At 39.1% G+C, this 22,778-nt stretch overlaps 1 pseudogene; it reads left to right on the forward strand.

The window, feature by feature from the left end:
- The first annotated feature begins 10,905 nt into the window (after positions 1–10,905).
- Positions 10,906–19,806, forward strand: LOC144519020 (uncharacterized; annotated as a pseudogene).
- Positions 19,807–22,778: the final 2,972 nt, after the last annotated feature.

The following is a 22,778-nucleotide window of genomic DNA, read 5'->3' on the forward strand; positions in this document are numbered from 1 at the left end:
AATAGGAAAATAGCTGCCCGATAACTGCCCAAAGTGTGCTGTAAAATGGCCGCAGAGTGGGATGATTTGCCTAAAAGGACTTTGTTGTTACCCTCTGCATGTTACATTGTTTTTTAAGTAGTTGTCAACATTTTTAAAAGTTCACATCTTCTGACTGTAAAATATTTTTTTGGGGGGTGGGGGTCTGTTTGCAGAAGCAAACAAGCTGAGGATTACAACTCTTCACTGGAAAACCTGGATACTCTGACTGAGATCAAAAATGCAACTGCAGCCATGCGAGATGATGTGGTGGAGAAATTTGAAAGGATTATTGTTGATGTTAGTCAAATGAAGGGTAGTCTTAATCAGGCTGTTTTGAAACTGCAGGCATTAGACACAGTGACCCAAACAATGAGTGCATTATCTGAGAGTGTTCAGGTTGTTTCAATTCTGCGAGTGTCTGTGACCTGCACAATGTGCATGCAGATCCCTGATACTTTCTTGCTGGTGACAGCTTGCTGTGGCCAGGTGGCAGGGTGTGGAGAATGTGTGCAGAAATACCTCATTGACAATGACGTGTGTCTTTATTGTAAGACCATCTCCTTCTCTACCAAACTTGTTCAATTTAGGGGCCTGACTGAAGTCATTTCCAAACTAGTTTAATGTTGGCACCCTCCAGCATCCTTGGTTAGATTCTCACAATGGAAACATAGGGGGAAAGGTTTCAGTTGTACTGTAAACAGTACAGTTTATGCAAATTGGGCATTTTCAGACAAATACCTATTTTAGCCAGGTCAGAGGTAAAAACACGTTTTAGGACTCACTTTTGTAATACTGCAGTTAGTCACATTCTCACTTTATTTTTGAAATGTGCAAAATGTTTGTAAGTTTGTAATTTCAAAAACCAAAAAGACTTGACAAAAAAAGTCTATACATGTTTTAAGACTCACTTTTGTAATACTGCAGTTAATGAAGTTGTTGCCATGTTGTAATAAAGGCACATCAATGTCACATTCTCACTTTTTCTTTAAAATGTGCAAAATGTTTGTAATTTCAAAAACCTAAAAGACTTGACAAAAAAAGTCTTGACAAAATAAAAATGTTTTTTTTTACAGCAGTACTGTATTTTGTCAGTCTGGGAAAATGATGTCTTTCATTAAGTTAACATGGCTACTTGGTTGCCTGTATAAACTTGACTCATGTCATCTCTTCACAAAAGTCTAAAGCTTGAATAGGTCTGCACGACCAATAACTGCACAGCAAAATATATCTTCAAAGTTAAATCTGTTTGAGAACAGTGCTTCCCTTTGCTCTTGCAGTTCAGGTTGTCCCTCAAGAGGATCAGTTCCATATGCTGTTGGATGTGTAAGGCATCCTCCATACATTGTGTACTCTGCAGCCATAACCTCCACAGGTGGGAGAAGACCTTCAGGGACGGAAGTTGTTGCCTTGTAAACTTGGAATAACACATCAGGAATGCCTTTCTGAGGAATTGTATGAGCATTCCATGCAGACACAAACTTCTGTATACCAGTTGTGCAACAGCTCTGTGCAAATTCAGAGATGCAGAATTTAGTACATTGATCATCCATGTCAATCAGGTCTTCATTTGCCATCTCTGATAAGAGTGATTTTATGGGATAATTAACTCTAGAATTAACTTCTACCCACTTGCGCTCTGCTGTATGATTTTGCTTTGACTGGCTCTGTATATATGGTGGTCTGGTAGTGTTTCTTCTGTATGCCTGCAGATTGTCAAACAACCCATGCCTGAGACATAGGTCACGGTATACCTCATCATATATTATCAAATAGTTTTTTATGGGCATCACTGAATAACCCATTATCTTACTACGGAAACCATCAGTTGCAAGCACCTCTGTGACCCCAAAGTCTATCAGTTTTTCATTTTGGTCCACATGTAGTTTATGACCTGCATACTCTGCATAGTACACATGAGGGTTAATCTGCCTCGCTGTGCCTTCTCTCCTCATTTCAGTGTACACTGGGGTCATCTGTGCAAGTGCATGTCTGACACTTCTCTCACCTAACCGGAACCCTGCCGCTCTCAGTAAACCGGTCGTATCCTCCGCCCATACACAGGACCACTTGAGGCTGCCGCAGATGCGACAAGTTGATGTGTCCCTTCTCTTCCTAGTCTTGCATAATCAAGCCTGTGTATGTTGCGCTCTGTGCAAAACTTATATAATGACGAGATGCTTGCCCCCCTGTTCAGTCCAAAGTCCTTGCCCGCAAGTATAACCTAAATTAAAAAACAAGATTCCGAATTATATTCTCGTAATTATCCAGCATCAACATGACTGCCCCGAGTCTTCTTGAAGCTGGGGTGGAGTGGGATACCTTTGCAGCAGATGTTGGCCTAGTTGATTGTAGGGCAGCTGGTTGATCGTAGATGCGTGATGCGCACCAGGATGCCCACCAGCAAAGTCTGTGGCTGATCCACAAACGGCAAATGATCCTTGATTTCTCATTAGTTCTGTCTGGAAGGATCCGTTTGGTCTTGGGAAAAATGTGTCGTGGGTGATGTCATCTTCTAGATAAATTCCATCTCGTGAGATATGCAGACATGTTTCACTATGAAACAAAACCCCTTAATTTTACCCCTTATTGATGCCTTACTTTTGACCTTAAAACCCTTCTATAATTAAGTAGTTTTTTAGTAGAAATGTGCATAGATTAAGATCGACCAAGGAGAAAAACCTTTTGAATTTAACCCTTACTTTTTCCATTTCCCCCATCAAAAAATCCCTGAATTGACACCTTAAAATAAAATTAAGATATACTTACAGGGTCCTTAATTACCCCTTAATCACAACAAATAAAGGGAACCCCTTACTTGACACCTTAAATGTAACCAGATTAAGGGGTCACGCTATTATTATTATAAAATAGGCCCTTCATTTTACCTTAAAATGCCATTTTAAGCTAAAATTAAGGGCCTATTTTATAAAAATAATGCGCACCAGGTATGTTTTCAGGGGTAATTTAAGGTAAATTTGAGTACATCACGTTTTGTAGTGTTTAGTACAATACTCTGCAGTTTAGCCATTCAACAGTTTGCTAATCTCCATCAACACTAGCAGGGCTGCACTTGAACTTTTTTTTACTAACTTAGCTAGTGCTATGGAGGTCGATAGTTTTGTAGCACAAGCCACAAAATATCTAGCCTTAGTATGTAGTTACAAACCCCACATCTGTAGGCTACACCTTAGAAAACATTTTAATTAAGGTGTTAAGCTGCTAAATTATCCATAACACCGACAAATTTTTTGAAGCACATGCTACGTAGCACTGTACAGCCCTCACTTAGCTAGCTAACATTAATTTAGCTAGCTAGCTAGTCCGTGAACATGGTTAAAATGAAATTAGCTATTAAGTTAAAAGCACAAAACTTACTTACTTTAAATATAGACACTAGGCGATCTTGATTCAAGTCTGTGCTGGATATTGACAAGCGTTTCACCTCTCGGTGAACGCTGAATGTATTTGGATATTCGACTTCCAACACGTCGTCCATTTTCACATGGTTGTGGCTGCTCGCTGCTGTGCTCGAGTGGGGGGCGGGGCGTAGCTAGGCGGAACAAGGGAGAGAATATCATTGCAGTATTGAATAATTGGAGCCCAGACTCAATTTTCTACATTTCTGATCCTCTGAATAAAAACAGAAAATTGGAAAAAAGTTTAAAGATCCAATTTTTTTATTTGTCAAGGCGGAAAAAAATGAAAAATTGGATATTTGAACCCATTTTTATGTTTTTCCAAATATCCGTTTGTGCTTAGAAAATTGAACTGTTAAGCGTTACACGGACCCAGTGGCTTATGAGCCGGTTTCGACTTCCTCTGACTGTCCTGTTGGATAGGGCCCAGCGTTACAGAGGAGCATTATTCTATCAACACAGACATTTACATCGATAGTCTGGCGTTATAATTTATTTGCCTCTGGTGTACTGTGGAGTGGGTAAGCCTGTTTTTAGTGGCAGGCTAGCATAAACCGTTGACTTGCGCTAGCCTAGCACCAGCAAACTCTGCAACTAGAAGGACTGGATGAAACGAGTTGAAAACGGTCTCCACTGATAAATAACCAAGGGGGTAATAAGCCTCTCCCCAGAACGCGTAGCTCCTATGGCGCCATTTTGATGCTACTAAGCCATCACCTCCCGTTAGCATCCCATTGACTGCCATTCATTTTTGGCGCCACTTTGACAGCGAATAACTTTACATCAAGTGTGTAAAGACTCTATTTGTCCATTATTTATTTCTAAAGAAACAAGACAATGTATAAAAGGCTCCATTACCTTGTATCTCACGTTATGGCTCCGTAGTAGACGTTTTTGTAAAAATAGGCTAACGATTGTGTCATAACCACGCGACTTACTGTCGCATAGTAGAGGAATTACCGTATAGTACAGGATAATCTCGCAGGCACTTTCAACTTACATTAGCTGCTTAAGTTTATTTACTAATGTTAACTAGCATTTTAGTTAGCAATAATTAGCCTGTGCCTATGTTATCTCCTTACATATACTAACGCACTCTGTCTCTGCAAGATTGGGAATGATTGAGATTTCTCTTGGCACAGCTACCAGGAGACTTACAATTTTCAGACAGCTTGCTCACGTCACATTTACTTCGTCTTTCTCAGTTGGAGGCTGCGCAGTAACGCTCAGCCATCACCGGTAAAGTGCTTCTAATATCCTTTACTGGTCTCCGTCCAGGGCAACGGGATCTGTTGGTCCAGTTTATATACTGTCTTTGTAAATAACACACTGGCTAGTAACTTGGAAATGAGGCCCTATGTCCAAAATTCTGAACCACCCCTTTAAATATGAAATTCTAAATATAGATATATATAAAATATATATTAAATAAATAAATAAATAATAAATAGATATTTTAAATTTTAAAAAACAACACACCAGAGTTAACCAAAGCCTAAGATGGTTTTAGGTTAGCAAATATAACAGTTTTTCACGATTTGTCTAGTGCAGGAACCCAAAAGCAGACCAGGACAAGGTAAGTAGAAAATACAAGGTGAGTATTTATTTGGAAATTGAATGTGGAAAACGATTTGGTCCAGTTGGTCGGCAGGGAGTGAGGCTAGAAGGTTGCAGGGTTTTGTGCTGATCCAAATGTGCTGCAGTGAAGTAGACAGCCAGGCAGGTGAGAGTGACAATCCAGGTGAGTAACTGTAGACAGAGGAACAGGCGGCAGATTAGCGACAGGCAGAGAGACAAAAACAGCAAAAGACTTTCCAAAACTAGAAGCTTGATACGAGAGCTAAACATAATGGTTACGCTAACGAGCCGGCAGGGAATGGATGTCTGGTCACGGCTTATATGGTGCAGAGGATGATAATCAGGACCAGGTGTGCAGATAGCAGCAGGTGTAAGTGGTTGGAGATGGAAAATGGTGTTCAGGAAAACTCAGGAAAAACGAACTTCTGGTTAGAGCAAAAACAAAACACTGGCAAAACAGGCTCAAGATGCTGGATTCATGACACAGTTAACACTAGGGGTGCACCGATCCGATATTAAGATCAGATATCGGCCCCGATATTGACAAAATAGCTGGATCGGGGATCGGAAATATTAACAGATCCACAGGCCGAACCAATATTTTTTTTTTTCCCCTCCATCACAGCACTGGGACCCCTGTGAAACAGGCAATTTCATTGTTTAAAAAATGAGTGGAATAATTACGTCTGACATGATCAGATATTTTATAAATATCTTAAATAACACAAAACAACTAAATGGTGGTAGGTAATACATCTGATTTCATATACTGCTTTAGCAAAAAAAAGTATTACCTGGCTGACGATGGCAGCAGCAGGACGTAAAAAACTAAAATGACTGTTGCACTATGTTTGGACATCTTACCGTGCCAAGGTTGCAATAAAGGTTTCCTAAATGCCACATTTGATGTTAGCTTACTAATTGCGGGTTTTGTGTAGATTTTGACTTTTATACGTTTATTCCACTTTGTTTAAACGGCAAAGTGGAGGAAGCTTAGTGACGAGTCCATAGCAACCAGTTTGTGTGTTGAATGTTACCCAGAGTGCCTTGCTGAATGGTCTCAATATTTTATTGTTGTATTTCATGTGAATACTAGTTTACTAGAGGAGTAACTTAGTATTTGAAGTAATGCAGTAATGCAGGAAGTGTGTATTTAGTTTCCATGCTTATTGTGTTTCCACAACAATGTTAGTGAGTAAATCTACTGAAATGGCCACCACACCATAACAGAGGAGTGTGATGCGTCAGATGAGAATGCAGAGGTTTAGGCACGTTGGTCATGGCTGTAAAAAACAATGGGAATCTGTATATTTGCCAAGGGCAAACCAGTTTTTTCCAAATTGATTTGGAGGACCGTAGAAATTTTTTTACTGGCAAGGGGAGGGTCGTGTCTTTTTTGGCTAAAGGTCCCAAAACTCCTCCGGTGGTCCCATAAATAAATAATGAACAGTCCCTAAGGAAGAAAAGGAGTGGCAATTACACTGTCCTCCAGCGAAGTCCTCGGTGAAAGCTGCGGTTGGCGTTTACAGCGGACTGTCTGGACGGCGCTAACTTAACGTTAACACTTAAAACTTTTCCAAATATAGTGAAAACAACAAACGCGGTTAACCTGGTTGCACTTCACTTAAAACTGCGGGATAACAAGTTACCACACGACTGTGTTAGCTGCAAAATGGTACTTGTGGCAATATTTTAAAAGTACTTTAGTCTACGAACATCAGTCAAGCTCAGACTTCCCTGTTTTTCCTACTTCCCAACATAGTGATCTCTGATTAGCTTAGATTATCCAGTCAGAAAATACATTGCAATTCACGTCCAAACAAAGGATTATGGGAAATTTCAATTTCATTGAATTTACCAAGATATCAGAATCAGAATACTTTATTGATTCCTTTAGAGAAATTATTTAGTTGCAGTTGCTCACAGTCAAATTCAAGGTAAAATAAGAGTAAGAAAAGAGCAAGTCAATAAGTGTATAAAGTAACATAGCCACAGTAATAAATAAATAAAAATGTTAAATAGAAGTAAACTGAGATTAGGTTACAAGTAAGATTAGGTTTAAATGATTGTTACAAATTGATTGTACAAATTATATTGTAATGTAGTGTCAACATAAATACGGTACGAACATAAATAAGTGTGAATATATGAAATGAAACAATTTATTCATATATTTAGCTGTATGAAATAAACACTTCTGTATTTATTTAGCTGTATTTCTGTAGGTCCCTACACATACTCAGGAGAGAATGTCACTATTCTGGACCCACAGCACATTCTGCAGACTGGTATAACCACACACCTAGCGTAGGATTCCTGGCATGGTTTTAATCCACTGAGATATGATATAGAGTCATAACAGAGTCATAGAGTCATAACAGTTGTTATGAAAGTTTAATACAGAAAAACACAACAAGGCATAGTGTTAATCCTACTGTGTACTGGTCCCAGATGAGAAATAGTATTCCAGTTTTGGTGGGCACATTTCAGTCAAAAAATAATCTACTGGGTCATGTCATCCTCAGATGATTGACTACAGGAAGACTTTTCTGTTGGTTTTTGCAGCCGACAACAGAACAAGTACCATGCTTTGCTTACACCCTGTTACCAGGTCCACGATATAGGAAATAACAAAATTCTCTAAAGATAAATCTCTTCCTGCTGACTTTTAACTGGCTACCATATTACTCACTGCAAAACTTTGCTTGGGTAAACGTAAACATAGGCTCTTCTGGTCTGTGTGCCGTAAATTGTCTGGTCTGATTTTGTGGGGATTGGTATCCGGTAACAGGCATTAAGAGTAACTATATAGAAATAGCTAATCTTCTGGCTGATGTTTTTTTTTTTTTTTTTTTGCTAATGCAGGTCATAAAGAGGCATCAGTAGTAAATTGAGATACGCTTCATAACAAGTTAAAAACTCCTTGTATTTGCTTTAAGCTATCATCATGGTATTATCTTAGCAACAACATCCACTCTACAGCAAATAAGCTACAAACTATAAACACTAAAATATAAACACTAGATGTACGAGTGCATTTACACATATACTCAGTTGCCAGTTTTTAGCTACACCTAGCCAAAACTAATTCAGTTTACTGTAATACAGCCGTCCTGCAATAGGACCTACCTTCGTGGAAGCTATAAGGTTCAGTTTTAGGTGAAACAGTTTGAGAGAGGTGTAAATAAACGGTATGATAATTTTGGAGGTGGCAATTTGTAGGGCCTTTGAATTATATTGCATCATACTGTCAGGTGTTGGTGTCAACCCCATTCATATCAATGAGGTCGGGCTTAGTAACAAACATATCTCTGTATAATGCAATGCAGTTCAACACCACCACAAACTACATGCTCGAAAAGGATCTATGATGCAGTCAGCTACTCTATTTACTTACAGTGGGACAAAAAAGTATTTAGTCAGCAACCAATTGTTAAGTTCTCCCACTTAAAAAGATGAGAGAGGCCTGTAATTGTCATCATAGGTACACTTCAACTATGAGAGACAAAATGAGAAAAAAAATCCAGAAAATGACATTGTAGGATTTTTAATTAATTTATTTGCAAATTCCTCGGGAAAATAAGTATTTGGTCACCTACAAACAAGCAAGATTTCTGGCTCTCACAGACCTGTAACTTCTTCTTTAAGAGGCTCCTCTGTCCTCCACTCGTTACCTGTTTTAATGGCACCTGTTTGAACTTGTTGTCAGTATAAAAGACACCTGTCCACAACCTCAAACAGTCACACTCCAAACTCCACTATGGCCAAGACCAAAGAGCTGTCCAAGGACACCAGAAACAAAATTGTAGACCTGCACCAGGCTGGGAAGACTGAATCTGCAATAGGTAAGCAGCTTGGTGTGAATAAATCAACTGTGGGAGAAATTATAAGGAAATGGAAGACATACAAGACCACTAATAATCTCCCTCGATCCGGGGCTCCACGCAAGATCTCACCCCGTGGGGTCAAAATGATCACAAGAACGGTGAGCAAAAATCCCAGAACCACACGGGGGGACCTAGTGAATGACCTGCAGAGAGCTGGGACCAAAGTAACAAAGGCTACCATCAGTAACACACTACGCCGCCAGGGACTCAAATCCTGCAATGCCAGACGTGTCCCCCTACTTAAGCCAGTACATGTCAAGGCCCGTCTGGAGTTTGCTAGAGAGCATTTGGATGATCCAGAAGAGGATTGGAAGAATGTCATATGGTCAGATGAAACCAAAATAGAACTTTTTGGTAAAAACTCAACTCGTTGTGTTTGGAGGGGAAAGAATGCTGAGTTGCATCCAAAGAACACCATACCTACTGTGAGGCATGGGGGTGGAAACATCATGCTTTGGGGCTGTTTTTCTGCAAAGGGACCAGGACGACTGATCCGTGTAAAGGAAAGAATGAATGGGGCCATGTATCGTGAGATTTTGAGTGAAAACCTCCTTCCATCAGCAAGGGCATTGAAGATGAAACGTGGCTGGGTTTTTCAGCATGACAATGATCCCAAACACACTGCCTGGGCAACGAAGGAGTGGATTCGTAAGAAGCATTTCAAGGTCCCGGAGTGGCCTAGCCAGTCTCCAGATCTCAACCCCATAGAAAATCTTTGGAGGGAGTTGAAAGTCCGTGTTGCCCAGCGACAGCCCCAAAACATCACTGCTCTAGAGGAGATGTGCATGGAGGAATGGGCCAAAATACCAGCAACAGTGTGTAAAAACCTTGTGACGACTTACAGAAAACGTTTGACCTCTGTCATTGCCAACAAAGGGTATATAACAAAGTATTGAGATGAACTTTTGTTATTTACCAAATACTTATTTTCCACCATAATTTGCAAATAAATTCATTAAAAATCCTACAATGCGATTTTCTCATTTTGTCTCTCATAGTTGAAGTGTACCTATGATGAAAATTACAGTCCTCTCTCATCTTTTTAAGTGGTTGAACTTGCACAATTGTTGGCTGACTAAATCCGTTTTTGCCCCTCTGTATTTATGCTTACATTAATGAGTTGTTGCATTTAAAAATCTTAAAATAATGTTGTGTACACACATTTCTTGCATTACATTTAACCTGTAACATATATATCTCTTCTAATAAGCCTTGCTCCTGAACTTATGCCCTGTGTATAGTTGTAGATTGTCTCTACTACCTGTCACAAACTTTGTCTTTTATTTTAGCACACAGTGTGCCCCCTAAATCATTAGGTCATACAGGAGCATTGAAATTTGAAGAGTTATGAAAACAACATGTGTTATTTGACCAGAGTATATATTAATCCAACAGTTGTCAATCATGTTCTGTACAAATGTATGATATAATATGATTCACCGTTATGCACGCATGCAAATCAAAGCTGGTAGGTCTTTGGTAGAATTACTGATCTTTATACTTCCTTTTCCATATTTTCCATATGTAATTTTGACAGTAAAAATGAACTAACTCAGGTATAACTTTACATTACAGCTTTGTAATGACATGGTAATAATCATAACTATGTAAAAAACAAAAGAATTTTCAGGATCTGAAGGTATGGATCACAGCTAGGGTAAAGAGGTTTGTGAGATGAAAACAATCTTCCAGAAAATACACATTTCTACACAAAGTAAGAGAGAAAGAACGTTTTTTCAACCGTTATGAGCACAATGCAGCAATACTGATAATAATGTTTTAGTCCATGTTATTTATTTTTTTGTTTTGTGGTCATGTCCCATTTTGTTTCATTTGTTTTATGTTTGTTTATATTAGAGACCTTGATGTCTTAATCAGGACAGGAATCTTATGAGGGTAAATTTGACATGTGTCAGTTAAATGTTTTGTCTGAAACTATTCTAGATGGGATGGAGATTACTTCAGAGGAAAGACATGAGATAGAGGGAAACTGTACGGAAGCCATGAAAGGCAAGGTGAAAAAGAAATTGCGGCCAATGTTGGCCAAATTCTACCAACGGCAAATCCGAATGGCTATTACTACTCACTTACATGATGTCATCGGACTACATGTGACTATTGTTTGCTGTTGTTTAAGAACCATGGACAGCGCAGTTTGCTTTGTGTAGGGGCCGGCCAGCTCAACCGGTATAGGATGTCTGGCCCCGTATCTGATCTTCTGTAGTACCAGAAGTTCCTTTCTTGTGTACACTACTCTTCTCAAAGTAGTCATGTGCCATTCATACAACACAGGGAAACTCACGCAAAAACAATACATACTACAGAGCTACTTGGACCTGCTGCCACTCAGACGCACACATGCGAGACTAATATGCAAGAAAATATGCACACATGCTGTCACGTGCACGTGGATTCTGTGCAAATCACAGCTGCTACCAGTGCGTTGGAAAGCACATGGAAAAAATTGAACAAAGCATGTATCACCTTACATTACAGCTTTGTAATGACAAGGTAATAATCATAACTAAGTAAAAAAAATTGAAACTAAAGGTGTGGCTGTGCATCACAGCTAGGGTAAAAAGGTTTGTGAGATGATCCTCAACATTCCTGATATTGATAAAAACAAGCTTCCAGAAGATATACATTTCTACACTACCGAAGAGGATTAGGGCCACATGTGAAACTTGTATTTGAGCACTGAATTTAAAGTCAGAATTCTGAGAATAGTCCTACAAAACTAGGCGACCGCTGGCTGATCACGTGATGCCTGCTACAGAGCTCCGTGAGTCCGAGCGGCAGTTGCTGGTTGTTTTCAGCAGCTACAGAGCTCTGTTACAATGACTTCAGAGCTCCGTCACAGCTCTGTTCTATTAGCGGCAGTTGGTAGTTCAGTTAACCCTATAAAAATCGTCTGTGAGCGGGTTACAGGGGACTGTGGGCTGCTCATCATTTCGGTGGACATTAAAGTTAAGTTCTTCTCTGCACCTTGAAGATACTGTGTTTTATAACCCACACATCCACCCCAACCTCCTCCCTACCCGGTCTACAGCATTATTATGTAGCAGCAGTCATTGTGGTGCAAACAGCAAAAAAAAAACGTGGAATGCTTACAAATTACAGTGCTACTTTTCGTAGTTATATGTATGTGTGGTTCATGCTTTTAGAAATCTCAAAACAGGTTGGTTTACATTTTTTTTAATTTACATTTATTGCATTATTTTTAACTGGTAACAGATATATCGCTTCTCATATGCCTTGCACCAGAACTCATGTACTGTATGTTGTTGGACATTGTCTTTACTTCCTGCCACAAACTTTGTCTTTTATTTGAGCAAACACAGTGTGTGTCCTCAAAATCACGTGGTCAGACAGAAACATTGACCTTTGAAAGGTAAACAAAAACACCAGGATGTTTGATCAGGGTATTTATTAATCTAACATTTGTTAATCATCCTTGGAAAAAAAGTATAAAAAGACTTGAACTCTCTTTGCAGACATTCAAATCACAGCTGCTTCCAGTGTACTCAAGAGAGATTTAAGGTAGGTCTTATCAACTTTATTCTTCCTTTTATTTTATATTTGCAATTTTGTCAGTAAAATAAACTAAATCTGGAATCACTTAGAATTACAGCTTGGTAACGAAAAGGTAATAAACATTACTATTAAACATTTTTTTTTTTAGATCTGAAGGTCTGAATGTGCATCAGAGCTAGGGTAAAGAGTTTTGTGAGAGGATCCTCGATATTCCTGATATTGATAAAAACAGGCCTCCAAAGATACATAATTCTGCACAAAGCCAGAGAGAAAGAAAGTTTCTCAATTTTTATGTTTTTTATTTTTCATGTTTGCTGCATGATTCAATGGGAGAGCGGTGCTCATCAGTGGCTGGCGTTATCATTGGGTTACTGCGTTAACTCTGTGTTTGCACCGACTTTATGCAGTAACCCGACCTGGGCAGCGAGCAGTGCAGATTGGCATCCCCATGTCCTCAAATACTGATGCCAAAGGGAGCAACACACATGCACTGAGATCCACCAACATGCACGTGTGAATGGACAGGTTACCAATACATAATACAGAGAAACTCTGATTACAACACACACGGAAAAAGTGTGACTTCATTCTCTGTTCAGAACACCACTACTCTGCTATATTTTATAGCACATATTTGTTTACTGCTATATTATTGTTCTGCATGTTGAGTACAAGATATTTAAGGTTGAATAATATTATATGAGTGTGAACTTGCTCCACAGGATGATGACTCCAGTCGTGGTTTTTGTGTTGTTGGCTGTTCTAGGACAGACAAGTGGCCAATTTGGTGAGATTATTCTTTCAATTTGTTCAATCAAATTATTGACTTTTCCCCAATAATTTCAATTGTTTAGTATGTAATAGGCATCTGTAATATGTGTGCCTTTCTCAATCTATCATTTTAAATCATTTCATAACTAAACACTGCAGTCCTCCGTGTTTGAAAATGCTGTCCCTGAAAGAGCCGTTGATGGAAATAGTGCTAGCGACTGGGGACAGGGATCCTGTAGCCACACAGATAACAATTTAAAACCATGGTGGAGACTGGACCTCCTGAAGTCATATCAAATCAACACTGTCACCATCACCAACAGAAGAGATGCTCTCAACAATAGAATCAATGGTGCTGAGATCCGCATTGAAAATTCTCTCAATGACAATGGCAACGATAATCCCAGGTAAAAGCACTTTCTGTTTTATATTAGATTAGAATATTTACCATTGGTTGTGTAAATAACAGAAAATTAGTGCACTGGATATCTAAATTATTCCCTAATAGAAAGCAACATTTTTCACAGCAATAGCATGATCAGTATCTAAATTACAACTATTGGTAAGATGTATGGATAGTCTATGTCTGGTAAATCAGTTTTACTCTTAATTATGTTTTAATTTATTGTTTGCAGATGTACTGTTATCACGTCTATCACAGCTGGGACCTCCAAAACCTTTACGTGTAATGAAATGGAAAGTCGTTATGTAAACATTGTGATTCCCGGTAGACAAGAATACCTGACACTGTGTGAAGTGGAAGTCACTGGTCAGCCTTCACTAAACACTGCTCCAATTGGTAATTTATACCATTTTACATGACCAACAGATGACTTTGAGCACACACTCACTGGCTGTTCTTTGGAGGCAAATTTGGTCAGAACAACACATTATAATCTGTGGTTTCCTCAAACTATCTCTAATGCCACATTTCATAACTTTGTCTAGATCCTACTATTGCTAAAAGTGGGATAGTGAGTCAGTCCTCCGTGTTTGAAAATACCGGCACTGAAATGGCCATTGATGGAAATCGTGCTAGCATTTATGGACAGGAATCCTTTCTCAATCTATCTTTTTAAATCATTTCATAACTAAACACTGCTCCAGCTCATGATGTGTACCATATAATGTTTCCAATACATGACTTACATGACAGTCACAGTAAAAGTTATAGTAAAAGTAAAACTATGATGACTGCCTGTTCTTTGGCAGCTCTGGTAAAATCAACACATGTAATAATCTGTGGCTTCCTCAAACTATCTTTAATGACACATTTTGTAAATTTGTACAGATCTTAATATTGCTAAAGGTGGACAAGTGACTCAGTCCTCCGTGAAAGACACTGACATCCCTGAAAGGACCGTTGATGGAAATAGTGCTAGCGACTGGGACAGGGATCCTGTAGCCACACAGATAACGATTTAAAACCATGGTGGAGACTGGACCTCCTGAAGATGTATAAAATCGACACTGTCACCATCACCAACAGAAGAGATGCTGTCTCCGACAGAATCAATGGTGCTGAGATCCGCATTGGAAATTCCATCAATGACAATGGTAACGATAATCCCAGGTAAAAGCACTTTCTGTCAATATTTTTCACAGCAATAGCATCATCTGTATCTAAATACAGCTACTGTTGATAATAATGTTTTTTCATCTGGAAACATAGTTATTCATAATTATGTTTTTCTTCTTCTTTTCCATCAGATGTGCTGTTATCCCATCTATCGCAGCTGGGACCTCTAAAACCTTTCATTGTAATGGAATGGAAGGTCAATATGTAAACATTGTGATTCCAAGACAAGAATACCTGACACTGTGTGAGGTGGTAGTCACTGGAACTGGTCTCTGTGGCTGAGTCTGAAACAATTCCTCAGTTCATGTCCACTTAATTCAGGGGAGGGGCTAGAAGGGGGGCACGAGGTGGTAGCCGCTCCCCCCTGAAATATGTTTTGGTAGAAAATCTGTATTGTATACATTTTATAGAATTTGTTTAAAAGTAAAACAAATGTAATTAATAATGAATGTGATGTTTTATTTAGCAGAATTACATTGTGTTGTTCTATCCAATATTTCAAATAGTTCCTATATTTCTAAGCACTTTTTTAATGCTTTATTCTGATAAAATGTTTCCATTTATTGTGCAACCAGTAAATGAAGAGTCTGTTGTTGACAGTCCCTTTGGTGGCATGTGTGACTCCGACGACTTAACAGCTTGATCAGACAGTGATGTTACCTTGCCCCATCTTTTCCTGCTGTCCAGACTGTATTCAGCTCTGTCTTCCTTACATTGTGGTGGAAACTTACTACTGTCATGTGGAAAACAATCATATATTCAAAGCTTCTACATTGTACAACTTAACCAATACCCTAGCATTGTGTATTATCAGACCAATAGCAAACACATCAATTTGTATTTAGCTGGATAATAATTTGTCATAATATCGTAGCTCTGCTTGGGTACTGTAGGTCCCACAATGTTTCATTGTTCTACAGAGAGAAGACGATAATTAAAACAGCTCAATTGAGTAAGGCCTCACTAAACCTACATGATTCCCATGGCAAATTAGCTCAGTAAAGTAGCTACAGTAAGCCAACGTTACTTGGCTTGGCTAGCATTTGTTTTAGATAACGTTAGCAGTTAGCTAACGTTAAATGCTAACATTAAATGCTAACTTACACAGCTTTACAAGCTAGCTAGTAACTTAACACAATGAAAAAACAACTGCTATAGTAGCCATGCTTGCAACGTAGATCACAGACAATATATATGATCAATACTCACACTTTATCAATCTTGTATGAATCCGCTGTGTAGAGTGGTTTGTGTGTCCTCCAAATTCTCTAATGTTAGCTGCACTGAAATAACAGGTCAGGCAGGCACTGAGCTGTCACTCAAATGTAGTCCCAAAACTCATTAACCAATGGGGACGCACCCCTCTAAGACCCACCCACATTAGAGGTTTGTGCCAGAATTGCAAACAAAGAGTTTGGAAGCACAAACGAGAAAACTGGGAGCACAACTGCAAACGTGACGGAGAGAGCAAAAGACTGATCATTGAGAAAGAAGCAGAGGGAACTGTAAACAAAAGGACATACATTACACAAATGTTTTGTTTGCAAGTTCTAAGTTTTACCTTTGAGGTGACACTTTTTTTGCTTCAGTTAGTGATTTTTGTTTGATACTTGATAATTTTTGCTTGGAATTAAGGACACAAACATTATCCCATAAGTCCCTACACAGTAGACATACTAAGGAGAAAATGTCACTATTCTGGATCCACAGCCCGTTCTGCAGATTGATATAACCACACACCTAGCGTAGGATTCCTGGCATGGTTTTAATACACTGACATAACTATGTAGAGTCATAACATTTTTGAAAGGTCAACACAGAAAAACACAACAAAGCACAGTGTTAATCCTACTGTGTACTGGTCCCAGTTGAGAAATTAAAAACTTAGTATTTGAAGTAATGCAGTAATGCAGGAAGTGTGCATTTAGTTTCCATGCTTATTGTGTTTCCACAACTATGTTAGTGAGCAAATCTACTGAAATGGCCACCACACCATAACAGAGGAGTGTGATGTACAAGATGAGAATGCAGAGGTTTAGGGACGTAAGTCATGGCTGTAAAAAAACAATGGGTATTTGTACATTTTTGCCAAGTGCAGACCAGTACAGAATGCATCAATAAATTGTCAGGGAGGGTCATCCCTTTTTTTAATTTAATTTTGGAGGGTCATCCAAATTTTTTTGTTGGTGAAGGGAGGGTCAGGTCTATTTTAATTAAAGATCCAAAAAACCCTCCGGTGGCCCCTGAAATAAATAACAGTCTCTTAGTGCTATAGTGTAATAATTAGACTTTCTTTAGTTTGTTTTCACATTTGTGTGATGAAGGATTTGTGCTATTTAGAATATGTATTCTATATTTTATTTGTATATTATTCTGAATATTTTATATTATTGTTGCTCTCTGCTCTTGTTATACTTCTCAGTTGCACATGTCTTTCATTAGAACATTTGAAAAACAAAACTATTACAATAACAACAGGAAACACACTTTTTAAGGAGTACAATCTCCACCTCCTCCTCCGCTCGAAGGGGGTCTTGCCCAGGGTGTAATTCAATGTAGAACCGCCACTGCAGTTAAAAACTCCTTGTATTTGCTTTATCATCATGGTATTATCTTAGCAACAACATCCACTCTACATCAAATAAGCTACAAACTATAAACACTGAAATATAAATACTAGATGTACGAGTGCATTTACACATATACTCAGTTGCCAGGTTTTAGCTACACCTAGCCAGAACTAATTCAGTCTACTGTAATAATGTATAATGCAATGCAGTTCAACACATACCACAAACTACATGCTCGAAAAGGATCTATAGTGCAGTCAGCTACTCTATTGACTTTATTTACTATTTATGCTTACATTAATGAGTTGTTGCATTTAAAAATCTTAAAACAATTTTGTGTACACATTTTTATTCATATTTATTGCTTTACATTTAACCCTTAACACACACACGCATATATATATATATATATATATATATATATACAGTCAGGTATAAAAATTAGGACACCCATGCTAAAGTTGACTAAAAAGACGAATACAAAAAATCATCTTTTGGAAATAAATCTTAATGCCTTAATTAAAAATAATGAGGAAAAATCCAACCTTTAAGGACACCAATTTTCTTTGTGAATGAATAATGTATAGTAAATAAATAAATGTTCTTCCTTAAAATACAGGGGGCATAAGTAAGTACTCCCCTATGTTAAATCCCCATAGAGGCAGACAGATTTTTATGGATGAAGGCCAGTTATTTCATGGATCCAGGATACTATGCAGGCATGGGGTACTTTCCATAAAATCATCTCTCTATCATCTCTTTATCAGGATGCATAATATCCAGGATACTATGCATCCTGATAAAGTTCCCTTGGTCTTTGGAATTAAAATAGCCCCACATCATCACATCCCCTTCACCATACCTAGAGACTGGCATGGTTTTATTTCAGTTAGCCTAATAGCTGGTTTGATTTGCATTGAGAGATGATCTTATCTTATCTTATCTATGGATTTTTCCTTTTTTTAACTAAGGCATTAACATCAATTTCCAAAAGATGTTTTTTTATTCCTCTTTTTAGTCAACTTTAGCGTGGGTGTGTACTTGCAAGCCACTGTATTCTTTCAGACTTGTGGTGAAAAAAAACACCAAAATATTCATTTAGGTCTTTATTTTACTACACTTTGTTTGCGTTTGTAGATTTCTCCTAAATTCAATAAAAGTTGGCGTTCTAAATCATCATGCTGCGTCACGATCGCTGTCTGCACCCTGTCATGACATATACCGTTAGAAAGCTCTCTCTCCCCTGTGCAATGTTGTCAGATCCAAATATGGTCATGTCCTTTTCACCAGCAACCAATTGTGAAAGTAAAAGGGGGGATTTAACTCTAATGCATAACGGCTGCGGGATCCACTCCGGAATGTTATTAGATTCATTAGGTTTCCATTAAAGTCAATGTGTGTATTTCCACTGACTACGGAACAGCTGCGTTCTGATTCTGTCCCAGCTCCGGTGGTCTGCAGCCCTCCGGAGCAGATATGCAGAGCTTCTATTTTTGCTCCGCAGCAATTCAGCACACGGCAGGACAGGAAGTCGAGCACAGAAACAAAATAAAAATCCGGTTAATTTTCAAAATAGTAGGTAGGAGGTAATGAGAGCGCCACACAGCAGTGACTGATAATTCATGTAGCGCATTTGAATGAACTGATTGGTGATTTAATTTGTCCTAATTGCACAGGGACAGGGCTTAAAGTTAGTATCGATCCGCAGAATCATGGGTTCTGTAGCAGTTTACTACTAGAGTGCAGTCTTTGCAAAGAAGATACGTACAGGCAAAGTGTCTACACATCTACTTGTCTTCAAGACGTATCGAGGAACGATGTAGCGTTTGATGTAAATGTGCAAATGGTGCTGTTAGCGCACAAGTTAGGCTTGAGATATGCAGCTCTCAAAAAAATCAGCAAAGTGTTAGGGATTCCTAGCAGAGTGACTCAGTCCTCCGTGAAAGACAATGGTGTCCCTGAAAGGGCCATTGATGGAAATCGTGCTAGCGACTGGGGACAGGGATCCTGTAGCCACTCAGGAAATGATGTAAAACCATGGTGGAGACTGGACCTCCTGAAGACGTATAAAATCAACACTGTCACCATCACCAACAGAAGAGATGCTGTCTCGTAAAGAATCAATGGCGCTGAGATCCGCACTGGAAATTCCATCAATGACAATGGTAACGATAATCCCAGGTAACATCAATTTCTGTCAATAGTTTTCACAGCAATAGCATCATCAATATCTAAAAACAGCTACTGTTGATAATATTGTTTTCATCTTGAAACATAGTTTCTCATAATTATGTTTTTCTTCTTCTTTTCCATCAGATGTGCTGTTATCCGGTCTATTGCAGCTGGGACCTCCAAAACCTTTCATTGGAATGGAATGTCAATATGTAAACATTGTGATTCCAAGACAAGAATACCTGACACTGTGTGAGGTGGTAGTCACTGGAACTTAACAGCTTGATCAGACAGTGACTTTACCTTGCTCCATCTTGTCCTGCTCTCCAGACTATAATTAAACATACAATTGCTTGCTCAGGAATGAGGCACATATATAACGCCATAAAACGTTTATTTATTCAGGGAAGGTTCACTGAGAGGCAACCTCTCTTTTGCAGGAACGCCCTGATCACATTCACACAGTTACACATTCATACCTGGAAGCTGCCCGGTACAACCACAGTCTGATCTGCTGGCCACTGGGCAGCTCCACTGGAGCGGTTTGGGGTTAAGGGCCTTGCTCAAGGGCACCTCAGTGGTGGTAATGAGGCAGGGACAAACGCTGCTCTTTAACTTCCCCCACCCAGATTTTATCCTGTCGGTCAGGGGATTGGACCGACAACCTCCCTGTCACAAGCTCGCTTCTTTAACCTTTAGGCCACTACTGCCCCTCTCTAAGACCAGTGTACCTCACACCTGTTGTGCAGCGCCTTTGTGTCATTAAGTGATTAGGACAGTAAAAAAACCTTGACACAAACACATTTTGGTTAAAATAACGTGAGTCAGGAAATCACAAAGAGCAAGAGAGGGAGAAAGATGAGAAACATGCTTTATGAAGGGTTAAGACTTACTACTAGATTAGTCAGAAACTACACATATTGGTCCCAAATACATATGCTTATAAGCACCTACACAATCCATGCTCATACAAAGTTCTTAACCTACAAAAAGTATTGTGCTCACGTTCTCATTGCACACAAAATACACAAAGGAAACATGCACTAATAACACGCACACACACACACACACACATACACACACACACACACACACACACACACACACACACACACACACACACACACACACATAGCCATCAGAGCAAGGTCAAGCCTGACAGCAGGCAGATGAAGAGCCACTTAGGAGACCTGCCTCTTGTCTTTATCCTGTGCCTCCCCTCTGAGAGCGTGATGCTCAAAGAGTCTATTGATAGGAAATAAACGATGAAGTCATAGTTGCTCTCAATGTCAAATGGAAGATAAATTAACGGATTAAGGTAGAGTGAAAAAGTAGAACAAAATTGTGTAAAATTACAATTAATCCCATAATTAGTGGAGAATTCCGGTCGATTTCAACATGTAGCTCTGTTGTTTGGAAATGTGGAGTGCTGTCAGTAGCAAGAAAAACTTAAACAATCAGTGCTGCCTACACCGTGTTATTCCCCTGCTAGCGTTAGCACCCAACAGGCTTAAACAGGGCAAGTTTTAAACGTGTTTTTAGCCTCTAAACATGCTCGAAATGTCATTACAAGTGCCTACCCATGTGCAGTGATTCCTTCCGAGGGAACACAACAAATTTGACTGGAATATTGGATTGTATGAGTTCGACAATCGACTAGTGTTGACTTGACCGGAAAACAGGAAATAAACAGAGATATGTGCACTGGCTGGATTAACACAACTATCTGTTCTACTGATCTACTGCAGTCACATTTGCTGTGTTCCCTTGGAAGGAATCACTGCACATGGGTAGGCACTTGTAATGACATTTCGAGCATGTTCAGAGGCTTAAAACACGTTTAAAACTTGCCCTGTTTAAGTCTGTTGGGTGCTAACGTTAGCAGGGTGATATCACGGTGTAGGCAGCACCGATTGTTTTTGTTGTTTTTGCTAAAGAGCACTCCAAATTTCCAAATAACAGAGCTACGTGTTGAAATTGACCGAAATTCTCCTTTAATCGTGTTGGGTGTCTTTGGGGGATGCTGTCTCATCAAAGTGCCATAAACCAGCTTGAAGACATATAATCACATCTAATGGCATGCAGAAAGAATATAAACTGTAGAGTTTAATAGGCAATAACATATGACTGTATGTAAGATTGTATGCCAATGCATACAATTCAGAAACTGTAGCACAATGGAGTACATACATCTATATTAAATTGGATTTAGAGAATAAAACTGAAAAGAGAAGCAAGAATAAATAATGCTTGACCGCAACATAAAACCAACCTTCCACCACACCCAAGGTACACAATGCCCCGAACAAACTAGAGTTGGAATTGAATACTTCACATCATCAGAGCTTAGAGGAGGGATTGGAGAGTCTGTGTATGTTCAATATTGTTGATTCTGCTCCACCAAGCAGGCCTATCACCTCTGAAAACACTGGAGATCCACTGTGCAGATTATAAATATGCATGGAAATCAATACATATTTGGCAATGGGGGAGAGAAACATTGAGAAAAACACAGGACGAGAGCAGATGCCCTGGAATGTTCACCTTCAATTATCACAGTCATTTATTCTCTTTCTCTGTCTTCCCTCTGCTGCACATGTGCACATACTCACTTTCCTACCTTTGCACACACACACACACACACACACACACACACACACACACACAGAGAGACTCAGGCACAGACACACATATGCATCCACAGCAGGAGAGGGAGAAAAAGAATATGTCCAGATCAGCAAATTATCCATTATTTTCTCTTTGACCGTCCCTGTGGGGCTGTGCAGTGTGTAATAGCAAGTGCACTCCTCTGACGATTAGCCAGACTGTATATTTGTCATTAAAGGTCCATAAGGGAGGTCAGGGAGCACTCTGAAACACAGCTCCATTCATCCATTGACTTCCATCCTACATAGTAAGTCCACAATTCAACACAATTTGAATTATTTTTTAAATTTAGAAAAATACAAACTATAGAAGAGTGCTTGCACAATTATTAAAGGATCTTAAAGTAAATACGAATGTTTTACTTGCAGTGTGTCATCTTGAGCTGCAGATTTAACAGGACCGTAGCCAGGAGCAATTTGTAACTGAGGTCCAGTGGCAGCAGTAGGGTTTGTGTAGTTTTTTTTTTTTTTTAAATCAATTTCCTGCATTCCAGAGTAGTAGCTTCCATCTACTCCTAAAACATCATCATACTCTGTCTCTGGATCATCTTTTCTTTCTTTCAGTCTTAGATGACTCTGTAACA

This window comes from Sander vitreus, chromosome 6 (assembly GCF_031162955.1).
Source record: "Sander vitreus isolate 19-12246 chromosome 6, sanVit1, whole genome shotgun sequence".
NCBI classification, from domain to species: domain Eukaryota; kingdom Metazoa; phylum Chordata; class Actinopteri; order Perciformes; family Percidae; genus Sander; species Sander vitreus.